We start from the raw sequence: 10,210 nt of genomic DNA, 5'->3' as shown, positions 1-10,210 counted from the left end.
TACCGCCCTAGTTCTAACCATAAACGATGCCAGCTAGCGATCCGCCGAAGTTCCTCCGATGACTCGGCGGGCAGCTTCCGGGAAACCAAAGCTTTTGGGTTCCGGGGGAAGTATGGTTGCAAAGCTGAAACTTAAAGGAATTGACGGAAGGGCACCACCAGGAGTGGAGCCTGCGGCTTAATTTGACTCAACACGGGAAACCTCACCAGGCCCGGACACCGGAAGGATTGACAGATTGATAGCTCTTTCTTGATTCGGTGGGTGGTGGTGCATGGCCGTTCTTAGTTGGTGGAGCGATTTGTCTGGTTAATTCCGATAACGAACGAGACTCTAGCCTGCTAAATAGACGTAACTTATGGTATCTCGAAGGCCCCCGGCTTCTGTCGGTGGGTTTTTACTACCAACGTACAAACAAATCTTCTTAGAGGGACAGGCGGCTTCTAGCCGCACGAGATTGAGCAATAACAGGTCTGTGATGCCCTTAGATGTTCTGGGCCGCACGCGCGCTACACTGAAGGAATCAGCGTGTTTTCCCTGGCCGAAAGGCCCGGGTAACCCGCTGAACCTCCTTCGTGCTAGGGATTGGGGCTTGCAATTTTTCCCCATGAACGAGGAATTCCCAGTAAGCGCGAGTCATAAGCTCGCGTTGATTACGTCCCTGCCCTTTGTACACACCGCCCGTCGCTACTACCGATTGAATGATTTAGTGAGGTCTTCGGACTGGTGCGCGGCAATGTTGTTGCATTGCCGATGTTGCCGGGAAGATGACCAAACTTGATCATTTAGAGGAAGTAAAAGTCGTAACAAGGTTTCCGTAGGTGAACCTGCGGAAGGATCATTAACGAGCAAAATACACTACAAGAACTGACCGAAAGAAGGAAACATGAGAAATATAAAGAGTGGAGCGAAAGATAATATAAAAAGGAGCGAAAGATACATACATATATATATATAAGTGTACGAGTTCAATTTCTGCACACACTCGATACACAAGAGAAATAATATTATATATACAGAGGAGGAAGGAGCGATAAACGTGCAACAACGCTTCCTCGTGAAAAATACTTGAACGATCATGCACAGAGAGGTATCTCGATACCTGCTCTGCTGTATGACTAGACGGCTTACGCGCGGAGAGTTCATCTCCCGTCCGTCGGAAATTTCGAACGGCTTACGCGCGGAGAAATACACTTCTCCCGTCCGTCGAAATTTTTTTTTTTTACTTTGAACAAGGCGCATAGAGCCCGCCGAACCACGATTTCCGTGCGTCTTACATCTTTCGACGATGGGACGATCCACGCGAAGAGTTGTTTCGTGCTCGCGCGAGGTGCGATAGCGTCGATTCGCTTTTCTGTACGGGGAGAAATAGAACGATGAGTTGACTTATCGGGTCTTCGTTGGAATTACCGTCGCTGGCATTGTAAACTCCAGATGACCTTGTGATTCCTTCGTCGGGCACTGGTAAAGGGTGGCGATGATTCGTTCTATAATAGAAATACCCGTCGTAGCGATTCGGCCGAGACACCCGCCACGAAACACTCTCTCGTCGTGGAATCCCCGCGTCGGAGAGTAAAACGCGCGAAGGCTTACTATGAGAGAAGAAATAGTATATGCCGGTGGTTCGCGTGTGTAGGCTCTATACGAAATTGCGATTCAAGAGAGTAGGAAAAGACGCGATGAACCACGATTTCCGTGCGTCTTACGTCTCTCGACGATGGGACGATCCACGCGAAGAGTTGTTACGTGCTCGCGCGAGGTGCGATAGCGTCGATTCGCTTTTCTGTACGGGGAGAAATAGAACGATGAGCTGACTTATCGGGTCTTCGTTGGAATTACCGTCGCTGGCATTGTAAACTCCAGATGACCTTGTGATTCCTTCGTCGGGCACTGGTAAAGGGTGGCGATGATTCGTTCTATAATAGAAATACCCGTCGTAGCGTTTCGGCCTAGTCACCCGCCACGAAACACTCTCTCGTCGTGGAATCCCCGCGTCGGAGAGTAAAACGCCGAAGGCTTACTTATGAAACTTACGTCTCTCGACGATGGGACGATCCACGCGAAGAGTTGTTACGTGCACGCGTATGGTGCGATTGCGTCGATTCGCTTTTCTGTACGGGGAGCAATAGAACGTTGAGTTGACTTATCGGGTCTTCGTTGGAATTACCGTCGCTGGCATTGTAAACTCCAGATGACCTTGTGATTCCTTCGTCGGGCACTGGTAAAGGGTGGCGATGATGCGTTCTATAATAGAAATACCCGTCGTAGCGTTTCTTCCGAGTCAACCCGCTCACGAAACACTCTCTCGTCGTGGAATCCCCGCGTCGGAGAGTAAAACGCGAATTCATAGTATGGAAACTTACGTCTCTCGACGATGGGACGATCCACGCGAAGAGTTGTTACGTGCACGCGTATGGTGCGATTGCGTCGATTCGCTTTTCTGTACGGGGAGTAATAGAACGTTGAGTTGACTTATCGGGTCTTCGTTGGAATTACCGTCGCTGGCATTGTAAACTCCAGATGACCTTGTGATTCCTTCGTCGGGCACTGGTAAAGGGTGGCGATGATGCGTTCTATAATAGAAATACCCGTCGTAGCGTTTCTTCCGAGTCAACCCGCTCACGAAACTCTCTCTCGTCGTGGAATCCCCGCGTCGGAGAGTAAAACGCGAATTCATACTATGAAAACTTACGTCTCTCGACGATGGGACGATCCACGCGAAGAGTTGTTTACGTGCACGCGTATGGTGCGATTGCGTCGATTCGCTTTTCTGTACGGGGAGAAATAGAACGTTGAGTTGACTTATCGGGTCTTCGTTGGAATTACCGTCGCTGGCATTGTAAACTCCAGATGACCTTGTGATTCCTTCGTCGGGCACTGGTAAAGGGTGGCGATGATGCGTTCTATAATAGAAATACCCGTCGTAGCGTTTCTTCGGAGTCAACCCGCTCACGAAACTCTCTCTCGTCGTGGAATCCCCGCGTCGGAGAGTAAAACGCGAATTCATACTATGAAAACTTACGTCTCTCGACGATGGGACGATCCACGCGAAGAGTTGTTTACGTGTACGCGTATGGTGCGATTGCGTCGATTCGCTTTTCTGTACGGGGAGAAATAGAACGTTGAGTTGACTTATCGGGTCTTCGTTGGAATTACCGTCGCTGGCATTGTAAACTCCAGATGACCTTGTGATTCCTTCGTCGGGCACTGGTAAAGGGTGGCGATGATGCGTTCTATAATAGAAATACCCGTCGTAGCGTTTCTTCCGAGTCAACCCGCTCACGAAACTCTCTCTCTCGTCGTGGAATCCCCGCGTCGGAGAGTAAAACGCCGAAGGCTTACTATGAAACTTACGTCTCTCGACGATGGGACGATCCACGCGAAGAGTTGTTACGTGCACGCGTATGGTGCGATTGCGTCGATTCGCTTTTCTGTACGGGGAGTAATAGAACGTTGAGTTGACTTATCGGGTCTTCGTTGGAATTACCGTCGCTGGCATTGTAAACTCCAGATGACCTTGTGATTCCTTCGTCGGGCACTGGTAAAGGGTGGCGATGATGCGTTCTATAATAGAAATACCCGTCGTAGCGTTTCTTCCGAGTCAACCCGCTCACGAAACTCTCTCTCGTCGTGGAATCCCCGCGTCGGAGAGTAAAACGCGAATTCATACTATGAAAACTTACGTCTCTCGACGATGGGACGATCCACGCGAAGAGTTGTTTACGTGCACGCGTATGGTGCGATTGCGTCGATTCGCTTTTCTGTACGGGGAGAAATAGAACGTTGAGTTGACTTATCGGGTCTTCGTTGGAATTACCGTCGCTGGCATTGTAAACTCCAGATGACCTTGTGATTCCTTCGTCGGGCACTGGTAAAGGGTGGCGATGATGCGTTCTATAATAGAAATACCCGTCGTAGCGTTTCTTCCGAGTCAACCCGCTCACGAAACTCTCTCTCGTCGTGGAATCCCCGCGTCGGAGAGTAAAACGCGAATTCATACTATGAAAACTTACGTCTCTCGACGATGGGACGATCCACGCGAAGAGTTGTTTACGTGCACGCGTATGGTGCGATTGCGTCGATTCGCTTTTCTGTACGGGGAGAAATAGAACGTTGAGTTGACTTATCGGGTCTTCGTTGGAATTACCGTCGCTGGCATTGTAAACTCCAGATGACCTTGTGATTCCTTCGTCGGGCACTGGTAAAGGGTGGCGATGATGCGTTCTATAATAGAAATACCCGTCGTAGCGTTTCTTCCGAGTCAACCCGCTCACGAAACTCTCTCTCGTCGTGGAATCCCCGCGTCGGAGGGTAAAACGCGATATATAATAGTATATGCCAGTGGTTCGCGCGCGTCGTCTCTGAGATACGCGGTCGACAGAGTTCCGAAAACACGTGATGTGCCACGATTTCCGTGCGTCTTACATCTTTCGACGATGGGACGATCCACGCGAAGAGAACGTTCGTGCTTGCGTGAGGTGCAACAGCGTCGATTCGCTTTTCTGTACGGGGAGAAATAGAACGTTGAGTTGACTTATCGGGTCTTCGTTGGAATTACCGTCGCTGGCATTGTAAACTCCAGATGACCTTGTGATTCCTTCGTCGGGCACTGGTAAAGGGTGGCGATGATTCGTTCTATAATAGTAATACCCGTCGTAGCGTTTCGACCGATGTCACCCGCCACGAATGTCTCTCTCGACGTGGAAACCCCGCGCCGAAGAGTAAACGCGAAGGCTTACCATACGAAAGAAAACGGTATTATACGCCTGTGGTATGTGCGTCTCGGCTCTGTGATACGCGATCGGCAGAGTTACAAAAAAACGTTGATGGGCCACGATTTCCGTGCGTCTTACATCTTTCGACGATGGGACGATCCACGCGAAGAGTAGTTACGTGCTCGCGCGAGGTGCGATAGCGTCGATTCGCTTTTCTGTACGGGGAGAAATAGAACGATGAGTTGACTTATCGGGTCTTCGTTGGAATTACCGTCGCTGGCATTGTAAACTCCAGATGACCTTGTGATTCCTTCGTCGGGCACTGGTAAAGGGTGGCGATGATTCGTTCTATAATAGAAATACCCGTCGTAGCGATTCGGCCGAGACACCCGCCACGAAACTCTCTCTCGTCGTGGAATCCCCATGTCGGAGAGTAAAACGCGAAGGCTAACTATATAAGAAACATATAGTATTATTTATGCCTGTGGTTCTCCGTTTGTCCTACTCTCAGATACGCGACTCGGAGAGTTACGAATAATCGTGATGGACCACGATTTCTGTACGTCTTACATCTTTCGACGATGGGACGATCCACGCGAAGAGATCATTCCTGCTTGCGTGAGGTGCGATAGCGCCGATTCGCTTTTCTGTACGGGGAGAAATAGAACGATGAGTTGACTTATCGGGTCTTCGTTGGAATTACCGTCGCTGGCATTGTAAACTCCAGATGACCTTGTGATTCCTTCGTCGGGCACTGGTAAAGGGTGGCGATGATTCGTTCTATAATAGAAATACCCGTCGTAGCGATTCGGCCGTGTCACCCGCCACGAAAATCTCTCTCGTCGTGGAATCCCCGCGTCGTAGAGTAAACGCGAAGGCTTGCTATAGAAGACTATAGTTTATACGCCTGTGGTTCACCGGTTGCCTGCTCTCCGGGGTACGCGATCGCGCAGGAGTTACGGAAGAACTTGATGGGCCACGATCTCCAAGCGGCTATATCTTTCGACGATGGGACGATTCACGCGAAGAGAACGTTCGTGCATGCGTGAGGTGCGATAGCGTTGATTCGCTTGTCTGTACGGGGAGAAATAGAACGATGAGTTGACTTATCGGGTCTTCGTTGGAATTACCGTCGCTGGCATTGTAAACTCCAGATGACCTTGTGATTCCTTCGTCGGGCACTGGTAAAGGGTGGCGATGATTCGTTCTATAATAGAAATACCCGTCGTAGCGTTTCGACCGATGTCACCCGCCACGAAATTCTCTCTCGTCGTGGAATCCCCGCGTCGGAGAGTAACCGCCGAAGGCTTGCTATAGAAGACTATAGTTTATACGCCTGTGGTTCACCGGTTGCCGGCTCTCCGGGGCACGCGATCGCGCGAAGGTTACGGAGGGACGTGAAGCGCCCGAGCAATGAAACGTCCGCAGGAGGAAACGAGCAACCGCCGAACATTGTTTCGCGACGTTTCCATAATGTATTGTCGTTTCGCTCGCATCCCGCTTCTTTCCCCTAGTTTCCTCGACGCGTAGTTTCGCAGCCTTAGTGGACGAATCATTCTCGATTCGAGGAAAGATATGCAGTGGGGCGTGCAATGAGCCCGCCAGAGACCACGATCTCCAATGCGTCTTTACATCTTTCGACGATGGGATGATCCACGCGAAGAGAACGTTCGTGCTTGCGCGAGGTGCGTTAGCGTCGATTCGCTTTTCTGTACGGGGAGAAATAGAACGATGAGTTGACTTATCGGGTCTTCGTTGGAATTACCGTCGCTGGCATTGTAAACTCCAGATGACCTTGTGATTCCTTCGTCGGGCACTGGTAAAGGGTGGCGATGATTCGTTCTATAATAGAAATACCCGTCGTAGCGATTCGGCCGAGTCACCCGCCACGAAACTGTCTCTCTTTCGTCGTGGAAACCCCGCGTCGGAGAGTAAAACGCGCGAAGGCTGTGACTGTAACATATATATATACAGTATACAATGCCTGTGGTTTTTGCGCGTGTCGGCTCTTCGGTATACGCGATCGGCCAGAGTTACGGAGGGACGGTGAAGCGCACGAGAAATTGAAACGGCCGCACGATTGGAACCGAGCAACCGTCGAACATTGTTTCGCGACGTTTCCATAATGCGTTTTCGTTTCGCTCGCATACCGCTTCTTTTCCCCTAGTCTCTGAGACGCGTTTTCGAGCCGTTCTTCTACTATCGATTCTCGTAGAGAGAAGGGACCGGGTAGTCTGGAAGTGGAACCCGCATCTTGCGTGTACCGTACACGGAATTGAGAGGACCGGCCGTGAAGCTCGTTTTAAAGCCGTGCGTCTGACACCCAACTCTTGCGCGCCAATTTCGCGGCAAGAGATAATATGGGACGAATGACCGGCAAAGAGCCAGCTGTGAAGTCTGTTTTTTTAATCGAATCCGTGGACGTGTGTATGCCGTAGCGTCGCTCGTCGTGTTCGTTCATGGTCGTTCCGAGAGAAAGAACGAAAGCGGTAACGAAGGGACCGGCCGTGAAGCTCGTTTTAAAGCCGCGCGTCTGACACCCAACTCTTGCGCGCCAATTTCGCGGCAAGAGATAACATGGGACGAATGACCGGCAAAGAGCCAGCTGTGAAGTCTTTTTTCATTATTTGCTTTCAATCGATCGATCGGTACGATTCGTGCAACGTTTCGCGCGATGCGACGCGAAAACATGCGCGCAACAATAGATGCGTCTGATCGGAAGAACGCGAGGGTCGACTGCACGCGATGGATTCAGTATCGGGTAGGATACAAAATATATCCCCGTCGTTTCCACGCGTGCGAGTCTTCTGCGTCTTTCGCGGGTTTTTGAATGCACTATACGCCCGGAACGTCGAGAAATATATACATATTACTTGAACGTTTTTCGTCTCGAAAGGCTTCGGTGTCGTCTCCAAGGCGACGCCTGAATCTCCTTCGCGCGCTGGTCGGAGATTCAGGTATCAACTTTTATCTTCTCTTTGAAAGAAGAGAGATATTAGGTCGAACAAATGAGAATAAAATTATATATGTGAAATATAAAATTTATACGATTACCCTGAACGGTGGATCACTTGGCTCGTGGGTCGATGAAGAACGCAGCTAATTGCGCGTCAACGTGTGAACTGCAGGACACATGAACATCGACATTTCGAACGCACATTGCGGTCCACGGATACAATTCCTGGACCACGCCTGGCTGAGGGTCGTTTACGTACCATACACTGCTTGCGTAGCTCTGTCAAATCCCCGCCGTCGTTCACCTCTTCGGATCGAACGTTTTTTTACCGAAGGGCGCAAAGAACGTTTCTGAGTCGGGTTAAGAGAAGGATGCTACGTACGAGCGAACGATGGGTGTCTCGTCGGCGTTTGTCGCGGACACGCGAAAATTCTGTGAATTTCACGGACAGTGTACGTTCTAGTTGTTGCAAAACGATCGGAATCGTTTGTATGGACTCGCGTGAGTGTTCGCGGCGTCGTGCGTCGTTCAATTACGACCGCCCGCGGATACCGCTCCACTGCGATATGGATCTGAGCGACAACTTTTTCGGCTGTTCGTGAGATGAACGGTTTCGTGTGTTTAGAAAAATTTTTTTTCCCGCGCTCCCGACGTCACCTGAAATGATGCGTCAGAGGTGAAAGAAAATATTAAGAAGTCGAGAGAGAGAGAGACTACACACGTTTTATTCATATTTTGTATACCGTGCGTGAGACGGATGTGCACGACACGTCGTATGTCGGTATATTACCGACTGGCCCCAGGGAGATTGTTTTCTTCCTCTCTTACGAATGAGATGTACGTTTCGGAGGATCGTCGTTACCGAAACACACGGCAAAACGAGACTTCTCGCAGCAGAACCTTTATACACAATACACATCGACTCTTTTTACCCCGAGAGAGAGAGAAAAGGTGTATTTCTTTTTTTTATTTTTCGAATTCGACGCACGAACGCTTTGACGACTGGAGAAAAACACGGTGTGTGTTAAAATCGTGCGGGACGAGCATGCGTATTCGTAACGGGTCGAATAGTTCTTATTCCCCGTCGTCGCGTGTCCTCGCTGGACCACCACCGTGCGCTTCCGCCACGTTCAGTTGAATTTCGAAATATATATATATAAAAAGAATCACCATATACTCTCTTTCGGGAGGTGTATTTTTATCGGTTTCTGCTATAGAGAAGAGACGGAGATCGTGTTGTGAGGTGTAACGTTTCTGTATCCCCGTTTCGGAGGATCGTCGTTATCGGCGGAACACACGTCAAAACGAGACTTCTCGCAGAACCTTTATACACAATACACATCGACTCTTTTACCCCGAGAGAGAGAAAAGGTGTTTTTCTTTTTTTTTTATTTTTCGAATTCGACGCACGAACGCTTTGACGACTGGAGAAAAACACGGTGTGTGTTAAAATCGTGCGGGACGAGCATGCGTATTCGTAACGGGTCGAATAGTTCTTATTCCCCGTCGTCGCGTGTCCTCGCTGGACCACCACCGTGCGCTTCCGCCACGTTCAGTTGTATTTCGAAATATATATATATATAAAAAGAATCACCATATACTCTCTTTCGGGAGGTGTATTTTTATCGGTTTCTGCTATAGAGAAGAGACGGACGATCGTGTGTGACACCACGTGGTAACGTTTCCGTATCCCCGTAAAATACGTTTATCTTTTCTCGTAGAAAAGAGAGAGGAAGAGGCAGGAGCTCCTCTTTGGCGAGGCTTTCGAACGTCGCGTCCCGTCCGCCGGAATATAATGATATAAATATATAACCGCCGCCGACTTTGTGCGAAAGCGTTGAAACGAACGCGTCGGTCGCCCCATGGTGTGTGTTTGTCGTGTCTTCTTTTCCTCTTCTGCACTTCTCTTCACTGTCGATCGCGAGACCGCGCGAGATCCGCTTCGGTCGTCCAGTCCCCGAAAATTCTTCTCGGACGGGCGTTAAAGTTAACCGGAGCGCGAGATCGTCTAGCGAGAGTCTTTTTCGCGATCGAGTAAAATGTGATAGAAGAAGGAGAAGAGTGTAAAAAGAGAATATAGACACGCGACGCAGCAGAGACCACTGGTGAGGCGCATAAGACGCGTTCGCGAACGATTTTTCGCGACGATACGGAGTCGCGCGTGTCGCGGTATATTTATCATTTATATACGTTATAATATGAATATTGTTGTGTTCGAACGCACTCTCCTCTAGACTTTGTTTTTTTTGCCTTTGAGCGATTTTTATGAAATTCGATTGAATTTTCATACAATTCACGTTCACGACGACCTCAGAGTAGGCGAGATTACCCGCTGAATTTAAGCATATTACTAAGCGGAGGAAAAGAAACTAACAAGGATTTCCTTAGTAGCTGCGAGCGAACAGGAATTAGCCCAGCACTGAATCCCGCGGTTCCGCCGTAGGGAAATGTAGTGTTCAGGAGGGTCCATTTATCCCGTGACGTCGAACCGCGTCCAAGTCCATCTTGAATGGGGCCATTTACCCGTAGAGGGTGCCAGGCC

General features: G+C 49.6%; 2 non-coding genes across 2 annotated transcripts in view; both read left to right on the top strand.

The window, feature by feature from the left end:
• Positions 1-7,763: 7,763 nt before the first annotated feature.
• Positions 7,764-7,918, top strand: LOC143175969 (5.8S ribosomal RNA). The gene has a single exon (XR_013000596.1). It is a non-coding gene; the product is annotated as a 5.8S ribosomal RNA (ribosomal RNA).
• A 2,055-nt stretch (positions 7,919-9,973) lies between these two features.
• LOC143175966 (large subunit ribosomal RNA) overlaps positions 9,974-10,210 on the top strand; it is a 4,007-nt gene continuing 3,770 nt past the window's right edge. Inside the window, exon 1 of the ribosomal RNA XR_013000594.1 lies at positions 9,974-10,210. This exon is cut by the window's right edge and continues 3,770 nt beyond it. This is a non-coding gene — a ribosomal RNA (large subunit ribosomal RNA).

This window comes from Nomia melanderi, unplaced genomic scaffold (assembly GCF_051020985.1).
Source record: "Nomia melanderi isolate GNS246 unplaced genomic scaffold, iyNomMela1 scaffold0276, whole genome shotgun sequence".
In the NCBI taxonomy this organism is placed as follows: Eukaryota; Metazoa; Arthropoda; class Insecta; order Hymenoptera; family Halictidae; genus Nomia; species Nomia melanderi.
Note: the sequence above shows the minus strand (reverse complement) of the source record. Positions and strands in the feature narration are given on the sequence as shown.